Source organism: Tauraco erythrolophus, chromosome 5 (genome assembly GCF_009769465.1).
Source record: "Tauraco erythrolophus isolate bTauEry1 chromosome 5, bTauEry1.pri, whole genome shotgun sequence".
Taxonomy (NCBI): Eukaryota; Metazoa; Chordata; class Aves; order Musophagiformes; family Musophagidae; genus Tauraco; species Tauraco erythrolophus.
In genome coordinates this window covers 10,039,702-10,063,151 of record NC_141469.1, presented here as the reverse complement: position 1 = coordinate 10,063,151, position 23,450 = coordinate 10,039,702, and positions in this window count along the sequence as shown.

The following is a 23,450-nucleotide window of genomic DNA, read 5'->3' as shown; positions in this document are numbered from 1 at the left end:
AGATATTTAGGTCAATGCTTTGCAATGCAATTTGTTCAGGAATTTCTCTTTGTTTGGGGTTTTGTTTGCTTGTTTTTAATGAGGCCAGCTACTGCATGCTCTGTAACATTATAATTTTATTTTGAAATTATTCACAGCAAGCTTTGGGTTTTTATACTAGACACGGGAATGCATGCAGGTTTATTCCTTTAACAGATCTGTAGTTCTGCAGCACACAATTGAGGCATATTTGTGAGCCCACAGCACGTATTGACTTGAACATTAATATCAGAATGGGATCATTTGCAAGTAATGGGGATTTCAGTTCTGAACTGTGATCACCTTCTTCGCTAAGAGAATCCTTCATAGGCTTGACTCTGTGTTGGTGTCACACTCAGGAATGAATGCAAAACACATCATCTCCCCATAAAAGCTCATGCACTGCAGGAATCAATATTTGATTATTAACATAATTGAATTTTAAATTTTTACCTAAAAAAGGGTAGTGTAATTGAGATGTTGTGTTTGAGTAAAGTAATTGAGATGTCGTATGTATACAGGTTGGGTGTCAGTAAAAGACAAATAAGCTAACAGGGAAGAAAATAGGCATCTTACAGACAGATACATCAGCCAAGTCAAAAGCTCCTTGGTTCAGTGAAAGCTCTTGGCAACACCATTTAAAACAAATTTTAAAAACATTATAGAAAAATGTCTTAGTACACTTTATAGAAGCTGCTGGTTAGTGATATATTAGATCTTATTTGATTGATTTCTGTTAAGATTAGGAGCATACTGAGTTGCAAAGGAAAACTGGAATACATACTAAAATAATTTATACAGGCTGTATATTGAGAGCAGTTTTATTCATTGTAGAAATAAATCTACTCCTCTGGCTGAAACTATCAATTAAAATGGTAGCTATTATTCATGAAAATAAATATATAGTGCGTTATTCATGACAGGAGAATGTATCATGTATAAGTGGTCAATAAATCATTTTAGGAGAAAAGTGATATGGAAAACGGTGGCACTTAAGCTTTCAATTTTCATTAAAATTGGATCTGTAGCAAGCTGTTCACTAGAGATTCAGTCTCTGCCACACAAACCCATGTGAAAACTCCCTGTTACTCAGAAGTTTGCAAGAACTTCTACCCCTCTGTCCAGTGTCTGATTCTGCTGACTTCCAAAATCTGCAAAGTGGTAATGCAGCACCATGCTCTCATATACCATGGACTCACCTCTGGCTCGGTTTTGAAACCTATATGGCTTTGAGTGTGAATTCACCATGTGCACCAAATTTGCTGAGATAACATGTAAAAATTCACTAATAGCATTGACTATAGTCAAATAAATAGTGCAATATGAGAAATTCTGGTTTACAGCTTATTTTACTATATTTTCCTATTTTGATTATCTACTTTTCTTGCTTTGTAAAAATATGTCCTTAATCTGCCATCAGCACCTAACTGTGCTTCTGTTTAAATCACTAGACCATCTACCCTTAAGTGATCACACTCATTTTCAAAACACTTAATTTGAATTCCTTTGCTTTGACAAGATTTCCAACAGAGGTTAAATTGAGGGAGAGCGAACATACCGGCGACTTGGACCCTGCTAAGCCACCATCTTAGGCATATGCTGTATTTCATATACTATTTTATCATCTCAGGCATATGTTATATTTCATACACTATATTATACGTAATACCATGAAAAGATATTATGCCTATAAAACTAGCCCGATGCCTAGGAGACTTGGTCATAGAAAGTGTTTCAAATAGGATTAGCACAGTAATGTAGCTACATACCAATTGATCTTCTTGCTCCTCCTCCAAACACGTCCCATGGTAGACAGTCCTTTTCCTTCTCCTGAGTGGAGAGGTGGAGAGAAGGGCAGGGCCAGAAGATTCTTTTTTTTCTTTTTTTTTTTTTTTCTCTCTTTTCTTTTTGCAATCCACAGGTCCCAGAATCATCTTACTGACAGTGCAGAGCAATCAAAAAGCTCAAAAGCTGCTTTAAGTGGTGTCAGCTGCAGAGGTCTCTCCTTCCATCTTCACTTTGGGAGGCTCAGGTGAGCTGCACCATCTCCATTTCCTCTGCTGTTAAATACTGCAGAAAGCATTGCTCAACAGGACTTAAAAATCAGCCACATAGATGAGGACAAAGAAGGTGAGGAAGAAGGCAAGCGGACTAATCACCTTCTGGATTTTAGACTGAAATGAAAGACCAGATTTAGTCAGTGAGAGTTTTGTTGATGTCTTCAACAGTGCTGGGCCCCTAATGTATGAGTTAATGGTTTACAGCAGTAAGGGCCACGTGGTAGCTCTCTTTTTTGCTAGTTAGTAAGACTTAATCATTTTTCAAGTACAGCTTAATTTTATTCATTGTCTTAATGTTTTGGGTTTGGGTTTTTTTTCAGGTTTAAGTTTTCTATCTGACAAGCTCTCCTTAGATTTTCCTTTTCAGAGGTTTTCTTTAAAAGGAGTCTTTTAGTCTGTGTTTTTTTACCTCTTACAGTGACAATTAAACTGCTGCTGCTAAATGGAATGGTGTTAGGTTTTACATGCTCTACTGACAACAGAGCATCACAAAATCCTCCATTACATCTTGAAAGCTATCGGCTTTTATTTACAGCATACTCATAGAACACTGTCATAAACTTGTTATGCACTGACCTTCTAGCTCAATGAAGCTGGTTTGTTGGCAGAAATTAGACTACCAGTTATGGTAGCACAAGTTCAATCTCTGTGATATTTGTTCAGCTGCTACAGAGGCAAATAAAACTCCAAGTGGATTTGATTTGTGCAGGCTGTGTATTGCCATCTAACTAACAGACAGCGTAGCTCTTCTCTAGAACCACTCGCATGATCCATCAAGCATTTTCAAAATACTACAGCAGGTTACCTCTTCCTAGGAAGAAAGCAAAGCTTCAAGAAAAAATGGTTTCCCTGACGGTTTGCAAAAGATACATAATCAATGGATCACACGTCCACACAAATGTAAGTGCTTATACTCCATGTTCAATATTCTGCACATCCCAAAAGTTTCATATCTATAAATAAACATACATATATATGTAAATATATGTATTTCCATCATTTTCTCCTGTTTGATAGTATCTCCAGAACATGCAGTCTTAAGTTCATTTGAACACATACAGTATTATAATGATATACTAGCTATCTTTAAAAACAAAATGCAAGACTCCTGAAATTCAAAATTAGTGCAAGTTGTAATATGTCAATTAACCAGGGCAAAAAGGTGCTCCAGGTCTCACTATTTCCCAGCAATTCCTTGTGTTCCCTGTAATGGTAGTCCTTGCAGTTTCAGGTTATGAAAGGCCCTGGTTTGCAGTACTGATTCTTTTTAAAGCAGCGATTAAAAACGTGATAAACTGGCATACGTAGCTGTTGCAAAAGAACAGTGTGTTGTGGGCTAAAGCCAATTTGGCATATAAGGGATTATTGGACTGGTCATGATGTTTTTGATGGTGTTGTGAAAGGAATGAGAAGGTTGGTACAAAAGAAAATCTCATAAGGTGAGATTTTGCATGCTGTCTTCTCCCAGCTGGCTGAGGCTGGAAGGGCTTCGGGTCACTATTACTGAGCATTTTGAGTTGATTTGTTCTGGTTTAGAGTCTGTGGTTTTAGAAAGAAAGCAAGCCTTGAGGAAGGGGATGCAAAGAGAAGATGTATGGTTAGGGACTTTATTTTTCCTTGTACGGCTGGTGAGCCTGCACAGTGACTTACAATTAGCAATAAAGTCCAGACAGTCCTTCACAAATCATGAGCTAGGTGAATCCTTTACCATCAGAAGAACTGAATGCCTTTAAAGAAAAAAAGGCTTTCAATGAATGCCTGCTGAAATTTAAATCCTAATTCATTCCAGCTCTGCTTGGGCCTCTTTTAGATACTCTCTCTGTGAACGTTCAAGCAAGCAATCATTGCTTGTAGAAACCAAAATTTAACTACACAGGTTCCATATTCATGTCAGATAAGGTATATTTTTCTATGGAATGGAAAACTAATTGAAACGGCAAGAGGGAGAAGGACGAATGTTCTAGAAAAACCTCATCAGAGCCCTGCAACAGGAGCAACTGAACACCCACCAAAAGAAATATCATTCATACAGAGAGAAGCATATGTGGTGACACCCTATGTGACACTGAGGAAACAAAAACCCATATACTTTATATATGAAAATATGTCCTATGTATTATAAATGTCTATACCTATATATGCTATATATATACACTAACAACTAATTGTACGTGTACATGAGCAAGACTGTCAAGGTGACTATACAGGTCTGTAAAGAAGAATTCTAGACTATTTCCATATGCAAGGCACATGCTGAATTAGCACCCCCAAAGGCAACTTCCCAAACCAATAAACCAAGTGGTGACTCACTTTAATGTAGAAAATGTCAGAGGAGCCACTACAGCTCAAGCCTCATCATTCAAAGGTAGATAAGTCACATAACTGGTTGCTACAGAGTGATGCCCGTTTCCTTTAGACACTCATCAGACACTGGTTCTTATTCTCAAAGAACTCAAGCAAATATAATAAACAAAAAGGCAAAGAGACCCTGAGAAATATACTCCGTTATAACAACAACAACAAAAAGTGGAATATAATAATAAAGCAGCTCACTTTTCTTCGATTTCTCTTCTTCATAGTGCGATGTGGATTATGCAATCCAGGTGTCCTGTATGCTGTGTGAATACTTGTCCTCTGGACTGTGCAGTGTCTCGCTCTCTTTTCCTGCTGTCTAGTAATACAGGCATCTCCGAGGGTGCCAGCAATGATGAGCTGGTACTCGGCAACAATAGCATAAGGAGTTGTCTCACGCTTTCTACCATTTTGTCACAAGATATCTCTGCTCAGGGAGAGTGCGCTGGATGGGTACTCTGTTATCTTCCCATGATATACGTCTAAAACCAAGACCTCCTTATCTCATGCATGCACGTGTGCACATCAAGCTTGAATGATCATGTGAGGGAGATCCATTTCCTTCTCACTGCTTCCATACAGGAGGTGTCACACAGCTGAAAATAGTAGTAATGCTTCAACATAACGGATGACACATGGATTCTCTGGTTACTTTTCCTCAGGCTTCTTAGTACTGGGTAAAGAACAAGGATAGTGCTCAAGCAAAAAGAATTGCAGCTGGGTCCTCCATTATGATGCAGAAAGAAGTAAGAGAGGGCTGTGGTTTGAGATATGCATTCTGGGGCTTGAGTCTGAATTTATGAGCCCTTTCACAGCCTGCTAATTCCAGTGGAAGTAGGCAATGCCTCGCACTCCACAGGAAGTTGAACCCTTATTTACACTAATATCAGCTTTTATGTTTTAACATAACATTTATGCCTGTGCAATCATAGATGAGATTTTTCAAACCTGAAATTTTTTGACTGCACATGAATTACTGTAATTACATCTCACTAAAGCAATGACAAAATACTTTTTCTTAGCTATGAAGAAAAAAAACATAAAAAGAAAAGGTTTTTCCATTCCTGAAAATGAATCATACATGTGAATGCCTTCCCTGGGCTCAGTCAAATTCTGAAACATCATGTGTGGGCAGTGTTCATGACAAGGAAAAATACAATAAACAGTGTAGATACCCAGTCAACCCTTCCTTTAACCACGTAAGTTGCTAGTCGGGGAATTTATTTCTCCCAACAGGGATGACCTGACAAACAAAGTCATTAAGACTCGAGAAAAATGCCGGGCATACTGCACCTCCTTACTGTATTGGCTCTTTTATTTAAGCAGTAAACTTGAATCACTTGCAAAATTTACCAGCAGCTAAAAGAAATACCTACAGGGTGGAGGTGCTAAGAAGAAAATAACTCTTCCTATTTATTGGATTTTCATATGGACAAAAACAGCTATAGGATTTGAAAGCGTATTTGTTGGGGAAAAGAATTTGCTGAAGATAGAAAACATGGTGGGCTTTTCTCCAAATTCCCTTGCTGATAAAAGAACACTAATGCTTAAGCTCTTCTAATGAAGACGAGTTTACCATGGAATAAAGTCGTCAATGATGAGCAGAAAATAGAGCATTTGTAAATACAATGTAACACAGAATGATAAAGCACATCCAATTTATGCAAAGATGTGCTTGCAGCAGTACGATAAATAATATCCGCATAATCAATTACGGGAAGAAAGACAGACTGAATAAATTGTTTTCTGGCAATTTATGGAAAACAAGCCTAGCACAAAAAGGACAATTTGACTTCAGTCTTTTAACAAGATTGTCTGACGAGCACTAAAACCAAACTTACTAATGATTCAAAGGACACAATATTTATAACTGTCTATTTTCATTAGCAATAGCAAATTGTAAGTAGGGCAAGAGCAAGACTCCTATTAAGTTAGAAGGCACAATATACAATGTAATGATAGGAAAAAAAAAAATATATATATGTTTGCTCTTCCCTGTACCTGAGATTGTTTGGTTTAAAAACACATGCAGATTGAGAGAGGTGGAAGAGAAAGATAAAGAAAAATATATCTGAGGATGATCAATAACTAATAATAATGGGATACTATACGTATTTGAATTTACTATAGTAGATATACATTTAATGGTTGGATGCTACACCCACTGGTCTCAGTGGAAAAGTTTTTATTGAGCTGCATGAACAAGGCTTTAAAGAAATTCTGGAACTACATTAAAACTGAATTGAGAAAGTTGCAGATTATGTCACCATTCGCTTTCAGAGCCATTTACTTTATGATGGTAAATATCTCTACGATGCATATAGTGGTTCTAGAAAGCTTCAGTAACTGTTTAGTATACCAAGCATATTAGAACAACTGAAAAGCCATTTAATATCCAGATATTAACTCTGAAAGACAATTTACTGACCAGAAACAATTCTCCAACCTCCCACCCTCCCACCAATCAAAATAAAACAAAAATTAAAAAGAAAATATTTGGGACCTGACAGTACATATCATGTTTGCCTGTAAGGTTATTTAAATGTTTCTTATAATCTGCATAAAACAACTAGATAACCAACTTAGAAAACAGTTAGCAGTTTATGACCTTCAGTCTATGCAGGACATTAAAATTCACATAACCTCCAGATTCACTTTCCTTATGAAACATTCAATGATGCCTGTAGCACTACTTGCTCTGTTAGTAAATAAAGCACTGCTTTTATTTCAGTGTCATTCCAACCTTATCAAAACCTCTCTCTTCATTTATCCATGGAAAAGGTACAGCAAGTTTCCAGCAGGCTAAAGTTTGTCATTTGTCCTGTTTACATGACATAGCCCTAATTTTATCAGCTAAGCAGATGAAATAATAAAATCAACAGCCAGCAAATATGATGCTATGTGATCTTTGATTGTAACTGAAAAGAAAGAGTGTTAAATCTGGCTCCTTAAAATTTGCTGTTAACTTTGGGACTCAGCTAGGTGTCTGAACCTACACACATGACGATATCCCTCTTTTGGGGGCTCCATATCAAGTTTTCATCTCTTGCTGTGCAATTTGCATATTTAAAGGTAATCATGCCTTGATTAGCCATGGTCTGATTAATGGAAACACTTGGTTGTTCAGAGGTCTAACATCTCCCCAGAGGTTTCACTTCAGCCCATAAGTCTTCAGGAACTGGTCAGGCTTCACTGCCTAAGTGCATACAGAGTTACTTCCTGAAGTCTTTACGCCTAATTCAGAACATTAAGACTTCGCTGCACAAAGATTTATGTTCTGAAGCATAGACCTCACATAAAGACTTAAGTACTAAAAACCTGAAAAGCAACTGCTGCTCTCTCTTCCTGACCCAGGCAGCAGTTATGCACAGAGACAGGGGCTGTAAAGGGCCAAAGTGCAGACTTCAAAGCAAGCCGAGCAAGCACCCCATATTAGTTCCTAGAGAGCCTTTTGGAAAGGCTAGAAAGCATGTGTTGAGATGCTTGCACACACAGGCTTCGTGAGGGAGAATATGCACCTTACATAAAAGTACACGTGTGAGAAGGTTGGACCTCCCACAGGTTGGAAATGGCCATGGAGATGAGTTGAGGTGTATGCACGTTGTACTACACACACAGCAGATCTTCACCTGCCGCTGAGAAAACATGCAACTAAAATACGCTAGCAATAAACTTAAAAAATTCACATTCTGAACATAATAGATTGAAGTATAAAACCATGTGAGTTACTTTCTGAAACAAAATAGCAGCAGATAGACCATTGCTTCGCAATACCGCTTCAGTGTTTAGGATTGAACTCTGTAACATTGATAGGAAAACCAGTTTCAGCCTCAGTGGAAGCTTTACTGGACTCTCTCAACTACTGTACTTCCTGTGCAGATTGACATGGCATCAAGACTGGTAAAGTCAAATGGCTTATGCAGAAGAAGAAGACCAAGCCCTCAACGAAGCACTGGTAAAATTTCCAGTGAAAGTGCCTATTCTCAGCATTGTAAGCACTGATTATTTGGAGATATAGCCCACTACTCCGCGGTGAACCTATACTTCAGGTGGAAGATAAAGGCACACGGATATTTCTGGGTAGACAAATCCCTTTGTAAAACATACTTTTTTTGCAAGAAAAAACAAATCGACATTGTACCTGCTCTACAGAATTAGTTCCTGAGAGAGTCCTCCATTTCTAAATGCAGCAGTGCCCCATTTTTCATGTTGTCCTCAGAATAAATTCTGAAAACCATTTTCCCTTCCAGTCAACTGTACAGCGTCAATGGAAGACTTTCCTGTGACATGAATTACAGGAAACAGTATGTATTTTCAGATATTTTCAATAACAGATATTGATAACAGAGGATGTTACACTTTTGGCAAAACCTTTATCACAGTGTTCCTCATGGTAGAGGAACCTTTTTTTTACTCATTTGAGTAAAACCAGAAAATACCTGATGAATAGATTCACATCAGCATACCAGAAGAGTGCTAAGCATCTTTGGGAAGATAAATCCTTCATTTCTATTTCAGGCTGAAGTAAACATGGACAGTGTGCCCCTGCTGAACAGAGAAACTTCTTATTCAAAGACCTTGCCTAACATGGAAGCATGGAGCAGCCTTTTCTGATGCATCCTTCTCTGAGTGTGAATCTTCGGGGACTTCTTCTATAGGCTCAAGAACCTGTGTGTGGAAAGGGAAGAGAAGGCTGGGTTAAGCAGGTAAGAGGGATGTGCCATTGCCCTACCAGCACTATTCAAAATTTCTCCACAAGTGAGCATAGTCTGAGGTTTCAATAACCTCTGTCGCGATCCTGACTTCTGATTAAAGTTACTCAGTATTACAGAGCTTCCTTTGTAGGGGGCACACACTCATGTTGCTCCAGAGAAAAGCCTGAGCTCCAGTCCATCTAAATCATGCTTGTGGGTGGTCGTAAAACATCATCAGAAACTGGGTGGGACAGGTTAGGGGACACTGTTTCCATGATGGATTTGCAAAACCCAAACAGGTTTCAGACACTTTAATGTCACATGTTTGGTTCATGAAAGAATTAGGATCAAAGTCTCCTACTTTGCTGGAGAAAATGCAAAAATAAAAACTATGCAGGTTTCCAGCCCTCTGACTCCCTCCACCTCCTCCCCAAAAGAGCTACCTGAGCAAAATGTTAGAAGAAATAGTCCACTTTGAGAGCTTAACAGAGTCATTTACTATCCTGGATTTGGAAAGAAAAAAAGTGAGAAATAAGTTGTCATTAGCAACTAAATACGTTTACCAACACTGGTAGGTGGGATTTTTTATCTAGATAAGGTATATTTTAAAAATGCCAATAACTTCCAGATGACAGTAAGGCTGCATGTGAGGAATGGAAATAGTTCTGACTCCAGTGAAATACCACGTGTATGCATTTTGCTGGTTCCCCCGAGCTTCCTTTTGAATAAATCAACCAAACAATTACTCAGAAGGAGGAGAAGAGGGGAAAAAAGGGAGGGTTAGGGGATAGATTTTGTCATGTGCGTAAGACAGCATTAATGTCCTAATAAACTCTTTTTAAAGCTACTTCCAAAGCCTAACAAAGGAATATTAAACGTAAGACATGTGAGGAAATAAATGAAAATAAGTGGAGAAGCTAAACATTGATTTCCTTTTACGTAATTCTGGTGATGAGTGTTATTTCATTATGTGTTTCGCCTCTAAAAAGATGCGTGACCCAATCATTCACAGCCCTGCGCTGCCATAAAGACGACCTGAAGCTGACTACCTGTGAAAGCTCGTGCACGGAAATTTTTGAGGCAGCATTCAAAAAAAATAAAATCACTCAATAGCATGACATAGCCGGAAGAGCATAAGTGTTGATTAATTTCGCTCGCTAACATGATTTCTTGAGATCATGAGTATCTCCTAGCAGGAATTTGTGAAGTCACTCCCACAATATAAACTAAGGGAGATCTGATCATCCTAAAATAGGGCAGCAAAAAGTCATGAAGTCCACCATCCATCTCTCAGCTGCAGTCACTGTAACTGCAATTAGCAGTGGCCATATTTTAGAGTACTTTTCTAAGTTCCCTGTCCCGTATGGAGAAGCAGCTTGGCAAGAAACGATGGAAAGGCATCCTTGAATACCCTTCACTTGAGTTGCCTGTGTGTTCCTACCAGCAGCCAAGGATCTGGGCCGTTAAGTTCAAAGGATATAACAGACTCAAACTTTAACATTCCATTTAATGTTAATTTATAATTGAAATCTTACGGAACTAAAAAAGCTTTACTATCTTTATTAAAACAAAGTATGTTTATTACAATCTGAAACTGCAGCAAGGAGATTCTGGGTCGAGTATTTCATTAATGTAATTTTTCTTTTTTATTTTATCAGCAAAATCCTGGGGAAATTTAGTGAAGGCGAGGTCTTTATGCCCTGCTTCAAGAAAGTACCCAAATACTACAAACAGAAAATTATGACTTCAGTGAGACATTTAATATAGTCTGAAGTAATCTTCCACACAGGTTCCTTGTCAGAGCCTAATCTTCAGACATCTTTCGTAGTTTAATAAAATGCTGTATAAATATTCCTCTACATACCTTGTCATATATTCCACCGTAACATATTCTAGCATCCTTACTATTTTTTGTGTTGACCTGCTCACACAATGGATAACGATATGATTAGCTGCATTTTCATTTACTTCTCATGTCGTAAGAGGTGATAGGTCTGGTCCATTAGCACAAGGCTCTTCTCTCTGCTGCAATTTGCATACAGGTAAGAAAAAAAGGTTTAATGTTAATATTGCAGCTAACAAGATACGACAATTTTAAAAATGATTGTTGTGAAAAACTAAAATCTCTGACACTTCAAAGTAAGAATGTTTTCAACAAGAGAAGAATCCATAATGCACGCAGAAAACTGAAGGGATATTGCAGATGTCGCGCCTGAAATATTTTGAAACATCGCTGCAGACTGTAGGAACAACTAAGTTTGACACAGGGACCAGTGTTAGCTATGCAGTTTTTCTCACCTCTTGGCAATTTTTCTTACTTTATAATTCTGAAAAGCAAATCAGGTATCTAATTTGACCATCCTGCAGGGAACTGTGGTTTTTATAAATGAAACAATCCAGAGCTCAAGAAATTTTACTTAGTACTTTGAGGTTTACTATTTAACATACTGGGAAAAAAAAAAACAAAGTCTGGAATGTTTTGGTCATTTGTAAAGCAGAACAGCACATAGTTTCTGGGAAATGAAAACTAGAAGGGACTATTCCCTCACTTTCAGCAATGGAGAGAATGAGAAAACGTGTTAGGGTAGATACAACCCCAAAAAGCTATACGCAAGAACAAAAGTGAATTTCAAGAGCATCATCTCAGACTAGATTTAAGGAAGAAATTTCTTATGATGCGGGTGATGAGACACTGGAACAGGTTGCCCAGAGAGGTGGTAGATGCTGCATTCATAGAAACATTCAAAGCCAGGCTGGATGGGGCTCTGCGCAACCTGATCTAGTTGAAGATGTTCCTGCTCATTACAGGAGGGTTGGACCAGATGACCTTCCGACCCAAACGATCCTATGATTCTGTGACCGCCTCGCTTTTCTTAACACATGGAGATTTCTCCTCAGGCTTGGGTAACTACAGAAAGGAGGAACAAACTTGCATGAGTCAGCTGAAGAATTCATAGTCACAGCTATTCCAAAGAACATTGTATACAGCCAGATACTTGGTGGCCTTACTAAAGGAATCAGCTTGTTTCTACGTATACAATCTCAAAGCAAGAGGGAATTTACTAAAAGTAAAACTGAGGTTTTTCTAAACAAGCAGGGGAAATGAAGAGCTCTTTCTCTTTCCTCTAAACCGCTTTTGAAGTGTTTTCCTACAGAAGTCACGCAGAGTGTGAGAACTTCTGCATGGAGCACACCTAAGTGAGGCAGAAACATGACTAATTGTTTTAAAGAAGGAATCAGCCTTTCGCAGAAAATCTAGCACGGTGCTCATGCTATCTGGTCCTCAACATACAAAAGATGGTGCCACTTCTCATTACATTAGAAGAGCTTTCTGTTCTTTGTACGTGTCACTCTGGCACAGTGGGGCGTGGCAATAAGCATGGCTCCTAGGAGCAACTGCAATATAATAACAAGAGCATGTGCCTTGTTATAACTGTAAGAACTCTAACCACATTCAGAGCTTCTTTTTAATTGGCATAGTTTTGCTACTTTTAGCAAAGCTATAGCAACGTAAACCAGCTGAGAATCTGACCCAGCATCCTGAGTCCTTCTGTTGTGTAAGTAAAATAACTTCTAAAAATTATAGGTTCAGAAAATTTGATGGTCTGAAAGTATATAAATTTTTAATATAATGTTTCTAAAACAATTAGAAAGGACTTCAGGTTTTAGAAAAACTAAATAAGGGCCATTTTCTCATATTTTATATTAAACTAATAATGCTCCCAGAAAGTTAAAAATACTTTTTTCTCACAGTTGCCCTGGTTTCTCACAAGTTTCTGGTTAGTATAATTCACACAAAAGCAAGGGATGTTTCGAAAAAGTAATAACATTTTGCAATTAGGTAGAACAGTGAAAGGGGACAACCTGAATGCAGAATTTGAGATCACTTATGTGGATAAATCCCTACACAGATCTCTTGATAGGACTGTGTCCTTTTTAATTTGCTTATTGAGAAGAATTTGTAGGGTTAGGATCAGAACAGGTAGATATACTCACCGACTTTGCACAGCCCCCTCTCTGGCAGTTTTGTTTCACCATTGTTTGGGATCTTCTTGTTTATGTAGTGTCCGATCCTTTTTCCTGTCTCCTAATAACCACAATGGGTATCATTAAAATTACATCCTAGCGCCTACTTCAGCTGCCTTTAGGCTCTGAAACTTTTCATTTCTCATAACGTCACAAGTAAAAAATGAACTTGCCCCATGAATTTCAATGGTCGTTTAAAACATTTTTTTCTTTTTTCTTTTACTGCTAGGGCTTCTAGGATTTTTGCTGTTTGATGTTGAGAAGTATGGACATGTAAAGAAAAGATCAAAGTACACTCCTGGTTAATAAAACTCAGCAAAAGTTACTGCACAAAATGCTGGTAAAATTAGACTTCATCAAAGAATCATGGACGGCTAAGGATCAAGGGAAAACATTAAAAATCAGGGTAGAAATATATTTGAAAAAGCAGAAGGAAGAAAAATTTGATTTTAGAAGGGTAGCAGGAAAAGATGTTACACAGCATCATCTAATTTCATGTTTTCATTTTCACACTAGTTTACAGATAAAGTGCTGGAAGGTAGATTAGAAAGTCCATAGTTTAATAATATTAGTAGTGGTCAATAAGCATGTCTTCTGAATTAAAAGGCACAATATTTACATTTGATATCATGATACTTCATAGTTAGATTAGATTATAAAATATGGGAAAAAAATACAGCCTTGTTTTCAAGGACAATAGCAACAAGAACTCTACCAAAGATCTTTAGGTATAAACATTTATCTTAAATGTCTTATTTATTTTTTATTGAGAAAAAAAGAAGGAACTACTTTAAAGTAGCACATTTTTTCCTTTGTAAGAAGTTCATTAGACAGGTTATGTAGGAGAAAGCAACTCTATGTTCCATATTACACTACTGCTACTCTTAATCTCCTCTCTAGCATTGTCCATACCAACTGTTTCAAGCAGCAAGCATTCCTGTAACAAAGATATTAATGAAAAATTTAGAATAACTAACTAAGAAATAACTCATTCCATAGGACAATTATGTCCTCACGGCTAAGACTGTATGCCCTGTATGATCAATTTGAAATCGTACTTATAATAATATAAGTTATTGTCAGTTACCTTGTTATTTCTGTACATGACCAATAACTCCTAAGAATACTGTTAATATTTTCTGGCAATGAATTTCACACGTTAACTATGTTGTGTAAGGTGTGTTTCCTCTTACATGTTTAAAATGCCACTTATAATTTGATTGTGTTCTTGCATCAAAAATAACTTGATTTTGTTCTTGCATCAAAAATGAATGAGTACTTGAGATAGAATATTTTTGTCTATCTCTCTGCAGTAATACAGAATGCTTTAAATAATTTTTGTCACCCTTTTGTCTTCCATCTGAGTAATCCAAATAGGATAGAAAGTTCAAGGTGAAAACATTGCTGATTTTATAAAATTATTGTATTCCACTATTGACTGTCTGTGCTTTCTCCAGTTCTTCATGTGAATAGAACTCTACTGGCTTGGGTGTTACTGGGTGCTGAACAGGTGTTTCATTAGACTTGTCCCAAAAGACATTAATTTTTTCTCTAGATAAGCAAGACACTGACAAGTGGAATAGACTGCATCTGACAGGTGGGAACTTTATTAAACTATTCCCAAAGGAAAACTAGAGAGATGTGAAATAGTACGGTCCTCTGTAATGATCTCAAAGTGCTATTTAAATAATCCAGCCCTGTAAGACTACAGAATTTACACACAAGTATAGGATGATGACACTGAGCTTTCTCTGCAGCATCCCAGAGCAAGGATTCAGTGATGTTAAGAGCCCAGGGGTCTGCATCTCTTCAGATGAGGATTGAGAAAGCCAGTGGCATTCACTCAGAGTAAGTGAAATTTAAAGCCATGCACAGTCCCAAGCTTGCCTCTCAAACTGCCTATGCACCCCAGTTGCTGTGTGGGAGCTGAAAAGTACATCTTGTCCAGTGAGAAATTAATTTTTTCAGACCTTGGAAAACCCAACCTTTCAGAGTCTAGAACATGCTGAAAAACTAGTGTTTCTCTAAGAAAAAGGGAACTGTAAGAACAAGGGAGGAATAAGGTAACGCCAATAGGTGGAGAAAAAACAGGCTTCCCATTCTTCTTCTGAGGAGCTATGGAAGAGCCAGTTGACTACATCCCTTGAAGATCAACCAGTTACTGCTTTGAACTGTGAGGATGGCTCTCTTCTCCCACATTGATTATTCATCACAGAGAAGATAATATGAAGGAAAACTTGTGCCAGCCACACAGAGATAAAAAGCTAAGGGCATTTCCTTGCAAACCCCTTGCCCACAGGATTTATATTGCTACAGTCTGTCCATCCTGCATTAGTCAAACAAAAGCTGCTTCTTTGCCATGTTAGAAGGGATAAACGTTTGCCAAATTTAATCAGTTTATTTAGATAGCAGCAGCAGAGATTACTATTTTTGTTCTTTCATTGCAATTTTGAACATTGATTTCCATTGCTATCACTCAGTGAAACTCAAAACAATAGGATGAGGATGTTCTTACTTCGATCTTTCTTTGAACTGATTATGCAAAGGAATCATCCAATGTTCATGTGTGAATTTGTTATTTTTGATGATCAACATTTAATCAGTAAAAAAACCCCCAACAAACCAAAACAAAACAGGTGAGTCAACTCCCTAAAAATTCAGAAAGCATCAACCCTCATTTTGAGAGACATCACTGAGACGAGGTCATCTATCACTTTCAGTATCACTGTTGTGGATTTAAAGTATTTTTAGTAAAGTTTGCTGAGCTTCTTGGGATTTGGCTCTCCAGTCACAAGCTATGAAAACAAATTGTTTTCAAGCAATTGAATAACTTCCAATATCAGATTCTATAAGTAGAAATAAACAAATAGAGCTTTGTACCCATTTGCACTAATTCCTGGGGAAGAATCTTATTCAATGGACATTTTGTGATTTGGATTCCAATACCATTTTCCTCCTGGTGTGCAGTCGTAGCAAAATCAAGAGTATTTTTAACCAGTTACTCACCAGAAATATTTTAGAAACTGTGTTTTTGAATCTGATACATTTTCAAGTAGCTAACTCAGATGGTATTTGAAGTCCTTCCATACCTCACTAAATATCTTCTCAGCTGAGTTTTTCCTTTCCTCCTTATCATTTAATTCTTTCTTTTCTTTTTTGTTCATTTCCCAGTGTTCCATTTTGCTTCCTTCTTTTCAGTTTTTTAATAAACGATGTATATCACCTTCTCTTCCATTTCTTCCATCTCTTTCCCTCTTTTTTTCTATTATTTTACTCCTTCCTTTTCCTTCACTATTTCACTTGCTTTCTTTGATACTCCACTTCTTTCACTCCATCAATCTATTGATTGACAAGTTGATGTATTGCTTTGAAAAGGTTCTCTAAAATAATTTCAGTAGCACAAGAACATTCAGATGTACATGAGGCATGTTCATTTTCAATCCATTAAATTGTCATTGGAATACTGAAATTGCTGGAGTGCAGTGACGATACTCTATTTTTCTTCTTCAGAGATTGTAAGTTTGCCAAATAGGCACAAATCATGTATACCAGAGTCATACCCATCAAAATTGCAGTCTGTACTCTGCACTGCTCAAATTAGAGTCTGCTGCCAGATTGTTTGAAAGAATGTACAGGAAAGAACACAGCTGTGGCAGTCTCTAACTAAATGAATAATGCAATATCAACATCTGTAGGATTTTTGAAATGCTAAACGTTCAGATATGAAGTCTCTGCTGAGGACACAGATGGCAATGATGTTGTTCTTGCAGTGGTTCCCACCAGAAACGGACGGAGTTCCATAATCAGAGTGGACTGTTAATGTCTGAAACAATACTTTCCTTTAGCAGCACCAGCTCTCATTGCATCGCAGAATGATAAATGCTTGCTTTGTGGGTTGCATTTAATTCCAAGCTTTGTTAAGCTAAAGAAATCCAGTAATGAATATGGACATCTTCAAGCACGAATACAGATGCCAACACCAGTTGATAGCACTCAGCAGGTGAATTTAAACCGACAATCCATGTTAAGGTAGAATAATTAAAATAAATTTTCCATTCAGTGCAAAAAGAATAAGAAATTCCTATGTTTACCTCAGCAAAACACAAACGACTAAGAAAACTTTTCCTATACACAACAGCAGTATTAATTCATGGGATTATATGTTGGTTTTTTTCTGCTTTTTAAAACACATCAGTATGCATTGCTTACTGAAAGAATAAAAAGAAATAAAGCTAATCTCTGAATAAAAGAAAAAAAAAAATCTATCTGTTCATCATCCAGTGTTTTAGGGCACTGACAAAAGAAAGTACAATGTCTTATAAGTTATTCTTTGTCTGTTACTTTTTTCCATCAATAAAAATTGTGTTGCAAAGGAATTGAGCAAATATAAAAAAGTACTTTTGCTCAAATTAGATGATGTCCCTGGAGTCAGAAAAAAAGCTAAAAGAACTAACTGAAAAGACAACAAAAAGTTAAGCAGTGCTAAGAGGAAGAGGAATTATAAGAAGCTAATAAAGAAAGCAACAACTATATAAAACAAGCCTCTGAGAGAAGGTATGATGTCACCAATCAGCTCATCTGGACAGCTGTAGTCTGAACACTTGATCCCAGACACAACTTATCTTCTTAGCTGGGACAGGCTCTCCAGAATGATCGGGGATTATTTCCTTTGTGCATTGACACAGATGAGACAAGTATATCAGAAATTTTAAAAAGTGTACCCAAACTGAGGAAGAATATTTGAAAAGCTTAAAAGACAGGGGGAAAGGTCAAGGTGCTAAACTGGAAATTCCAGGAAGCATGTCTAGGCACAGTAGGAACAAGACACATCATTTTCAGCAAAGATTCTTGATTAACTCTATACGTAACTTCATAAATTTCAATAACCCCCTCTTACTTATTGGTTTCGATTTTTAGGAAAAGGTCAGAACTCGAACCAAAAGAAACCTGACAAAACCAGCAGTTACCTTTCCTATTTAAATGCAGGAAACGTGATCTTCAGAGACAACTGCTCACCTCTGCGAGGCTTGGAGTTCATAACCAGTATGTTCTTTAAATAACCAGCATCATTTCTCTGGGAAGGGATTAAACATATTATTCCTGTGAATGCTCTGCAGCAAAATCTGAAAAGGACAAGGTCTTGCATCACCCACATTGCTGTCCTCAGAAGCTGCTTAGCGGCTTTGTTGGTCTCATGCTTTTATCACGCCCAAACTACTTACCTTGTCCTCCATGTTGTGTGAAGATAGGGAGCCACGTGCTTCTGCTGCTCCCTGACAGAGATGTCAGGAAAAGCCAAATCCTGTTTTCCTTTTGGGTATTTCTCTTTGAGTTTGTCTCCTTCAAACGTTTGAGTTGCTGTCCAGCAGAAGGTGACTTGGCTCTGGGACTGGTGATGTCAGCTAAGCAAAGCCTGCAGACAACTGTGCCTTTATCCCTTCAGCAGAGAAAGAATTTCCGTATTTCTCAAGTCACATTTGGAAAAAGAGTAATTGCTATTAGAAACACTTGGTGGGGGCAGGAGGGGGAAGGGAAGACAGAAAGAAGGATAGATAAGAGCAGCATAAGCACTTCCTAGAGTCAAGAAATCCTACAGTGCCCTGGAGTCGAAGACTCTGGGGGACCATCAAATGGGCAGTAGTTCAGTAGTTTAATTACCTTGTAATACCCCAAGGAGTATGAAACTGCGCACAGAATCCACAGCTATAGTTTTAAGAATGAGAAAGTTGCTATAAAACAGTCTCTCAGGTCACACCATTCTTTTCCTGGGGGGAAAAAAAAAAACCCTGTACTGTTCTTCCCATAGGAGAAAGTAGCATTCCTAGACAAAGAACAGAGGCAGACTGTGAACTCTGGGGTCACAGAAGCTGTTATAGCCAAGATGAAAACCCAATAAGAGTTCTCCTTAAGTAGAGAGGCAAAACTCAAGATCTCTATGCTGTAAATTGAAGAACTTCTGCTACTAAAATGCAGATGGGGGTAAAAAGTCCAGACAGGGACTGGAAACACACATGCAAAATGTGCATATAGCACTGGACAAAAGTAATAAAAAAAAAGAAAAAAAATTATGAACTTTGGGAGAGGGGGGAGGCAGCTCTGAGATTTGTGTTTCTACACAGAAGAAAAAAAGAAAAAAGATGAATGTACACCCTGATGCCCAGAACATTAGCATTTTGCACATGTAGGAATCTGAGCTTCAAACCAAGCCACAGAGGGCCTCAGTGACTTGCCCAAGGTCAAAATAGAAAACCCATGTAAGGCGCTTTGATTGTGATTTGCTTTCTAATGTAGAGAAAGCTCACATGCTGAGGGAGCTGAAACACTTTTCAGGCATACAAGAGCTCCATCTAACTAATTTACTATTCATATATACTTTAAAGAACCTGATCCCAGTAGATGTTTGTTCACATCACAAAGCTACCACACATTTTGAAATAATCTGTTAGAGCTGGAAGACTCTGTAGAGGAAAGACCCAGAAATCCAGAACTGAAACAGAAGACATGTTACAAAGCAGGATCAAAGAATCCGCTGACAGAGGCGTTCAGGAAGCTGAGACAATGTTTCTATGCTCTGTGAACAGCCTGAATCCAGGCTATCTTGTGTTAATATGCACACGCAAAGCATTTTTTAAAAAACTTACTAATGGCCTTAATATGGCAATACGGCCTCTGCTCTCTTGTGAAACTTCTACAATTGGTAAGACTCCTATTTTGTTTTTCCCCTTAAGAATCATCTCCATTTTCACTACATCTCCCTCCATTGCTCAGTTTCTTAAATCAAAAACTCCTGGTATCTACTCAGGCACGTTCTGGTAAAAGCTATGCTATCTGCTACAACAGAACTCAGGCCAGTAAGGGCCTCACTTTTTGGTACCACGGGCTTCCTGCAAAAATCTAAGCTAAATCTAGAAAAGCCCTTAGATTCTCTTGGGTTTAGCTATATAGTTATGTCCAGTTGAACACTCACTGGAAAAAGAATCAAAATTACACATGCTAAAAAATACTTTACTGATGGTCAGCAGCCTCTCTGCCGAACCAGCTTCTCTCTGTAGTATGTGTCCTAAAACGTGCACATAGTTCATACCTGTTTTCTGTTTCCTAAGAACGCAGAACCACAGAATCTTGTCTTTCTGATTTGGCTGTCAGTGTAGCAGACTCTGCTTCCTGCTGCACGCTTGCTACCTAGACAAAAGAAACAATACTCTATAGAAGAGAATATGAGCATTTTTCCATGACACCTTAACACTTCACAGTCTGATAACTGTGCTGTTCTGTGGAATGTCTTTACCTATACATATACCTACCACCTATGTATCTGAGTATATTTCTACTTCCATAAGCAAAGCACCTCCCTAACTGAGGAAGCTGATCTATAACGGGCACTGATACTACAGATTACCAATGCAAAGCCAAAGAACAAATGATCTGTTTGGAAAGGTTATGATGATTTGCAGATCTAAGATCTTCGGACTGTTTCAGTATGTTGAAGAACTCATAGAGTGCGACCAAAATCTTTTATGAAACCTTAAATTATGTAAAATACTGAGATGTATTATATGAGGCATTTTAAATAAGGGCAGAATAAAGGCTAAATACTTCTGAACTGTCTCAGAAAAATTAATCCTTCTTAATTCATGCACCATTACTAGACTGATATTAAAATGCCTTCTGCCTTTAGGCTGATGTGGTTATAATTATTCACTTGTTTTAATTAATATTTTACATACTGTACGTATTTTTATGCAGCAACAATTGTGGTGGCATCCAACAATTAAAACCAAGCATAAATTAATCTCTCATTTACAGGCAACCATCTTCAATTAACGAACTAAAGAACCTCCTACAATTTCTAATTAAAGTTCTGAATAAGCCAATACATCTCATATAAATCTTATGAAATCTGAACTTTTCAAGAGGACCTTTTTAACAACACCTTGGAGGCCGTTTTATCCTTATTGCGAAAATAAGAGCCTAAGTTTTTCGTCTCTCTGACTACTACTGGGTGCCCCAGGACTAAGTAATATCCTCCCAGCACCACTTGAGCAGTAGTTAGTGTATTGATTCTAGCCTCAGAAAAGTTATGTTCAATTTTTTAGCACTGACTCCCTGAACGACCCTGGGAAAGAAAACTGGTGTTTTGTACACAATTTCTTTGTCTCGCAGAGGCTCCGTGGTGCTAAGTCAGGGAGTCAGTGATAACACTATGTAAAATTGTAAAGCTACATTTCTAATAGATGTATGTTACATAAAAAACTTCTTTTTTTAGGCCTGATTTTGGACTATATCGGCCCCAAATCATCCTTCCGATGAGAATATAACAGATTGTGGCAAAGGTCCAGCTCCCGAGTAGTTGGGTCCTAAACTGACAGAGGTTGAAAAATAAAAATTGACATTATCTTTAACTTAGCACTGACCACTACTTTTCATGTAATAAGCAAGCTATCTGCTGTACAGAGAGAGATGTCATTTCATTAATATTTGATTGGTGAATATTAGATTATCAGTATTTAATGTGAATACTTTTCCTATGTTGCACTGCATAACCTGTATTACAGATTGAAATCCTAGAGTATATTCATAACTCAGTTACAGTGGGAGTCTGTGACCATAATAAAACAGTATGTAATATCATGTGAGTATTAACATTGGACTATACAGTAGAAAAGCAGAAGTATATAGTAGTGATATTTAAAAAAAATAGCAGTAAAACATGGTATTGTTTTTAAAGGTTCTTATGGATTTTTCTTTGGCAAAGCTGCTATCTGCCTTTCAGATGTAGAATGAGATTTCTTTCGTTACCTTTTGTAGGTTAGGAATATTCATGTTGCAAAGAATGAGAGCACTACTCATCAATATTTAGATTTGAAAGATATGCGAGGAGAATATCTATATTAAGCCCTCTCTCTCAAAGGATATAGGAACACATTTAGAATTTCAGAAATAGAGCTACTATTTGCAAATCTAAAAATAGATTTATCCTACATATCATGAAACATGTAGTCCCTTTTCTAAATTATTAGTAAAAAATTTAATAAATTATTTACCATCTTTTTTGGGATAGCCAATTAAAATATTTTGGGCAATTAATTTGTACAATACTTTACCTCACACACAAATGCATGTATGTGTATGTTTCTATAAAGATGATAGTTTTCATACATAAAGGACAAGTGTATTCTTTTAATCAGAACGGTCCTATAACTTCAGGGCAAAAATAAATTGCTTGATAAGAAGCCACATATGCTTCTCTCCAGTGAAATTCTGTATCTCTCTGCCTCATCAAACAGCAACCACCACGTGTAGGCAGAAGACTCCTGAAATTAAATAAATTGTGCCACACAGAGGAAATAAAATCAAGCAGTTCCATAGCACGACATAGTGAAATGATGATAAAGCCACATTTTACAGTGCTTCCATCTGTCATATACTTGTCATACGTCCATTGTCATCTACCTGCCATCCTGAATTATATGATACTCTATAAATCCACTTTTCACTTTAAAAGTTACAGAATGAGCCTATGCTACTGCAGATTTGAACTTGAAGGGGACATATGCAATATGTACTCATACATCCAGTGTTAAAAGAAAAAAATCATATTGCAAACTTGAGCACTGAGACATTGACAAATGTCAGAAATACTTCCATTTAAAATTCCTGACTATATAACAGTGTTTAATTTTATTTTCACTTAATTTATTTTCTAGAACCTCTTAAAACCTGACTCCCTTATCTTAGCTCATTGTCCTGATAAACTAAGTTCCCTAGGTCCCAGACCTGGTTTATCTAATCTAAGATACCCTACCCAATTAACTCTCATTTATTTCGCAGAAGGATTTATGAGCTGAAGGATAATGACACACTGAACTGAATGCCTGGCCGAATTAGCAATCAGGCACAAAAAGTTGTGTCTCACTCCAAAGAGTCGTAGGGGCCCAAGCTTAATTTTCCAAATTCTTGCCACAATATCTTCTACTTTGGGTTCCAGCTCCCCAGCTTTCCCACAGTTCTCTCTTGTAAGCAGACCTACTTCTTCTTCTTCCCTTTCCATCTGTGTCAGGCAGCTTACCTCTCCTTTCCCCTTTCAGCCAGGAACTGCCAACATCTTCACTGCAAAACCTGAAGCAGGTGAAGGCTAGAAAAAGTCTTCGGGGAACAGCGATGCTGAAACATAAAGAGTCTATATTTAGCTGTGTGAACCTGGCCAAATTTTCAATAGCTTTCAAAGGGCACAGCCCTGACATAGCAGCCCCTTTCTGCCAAACTTTGACCACTTATTTGACAATCATAGTTCACAGTT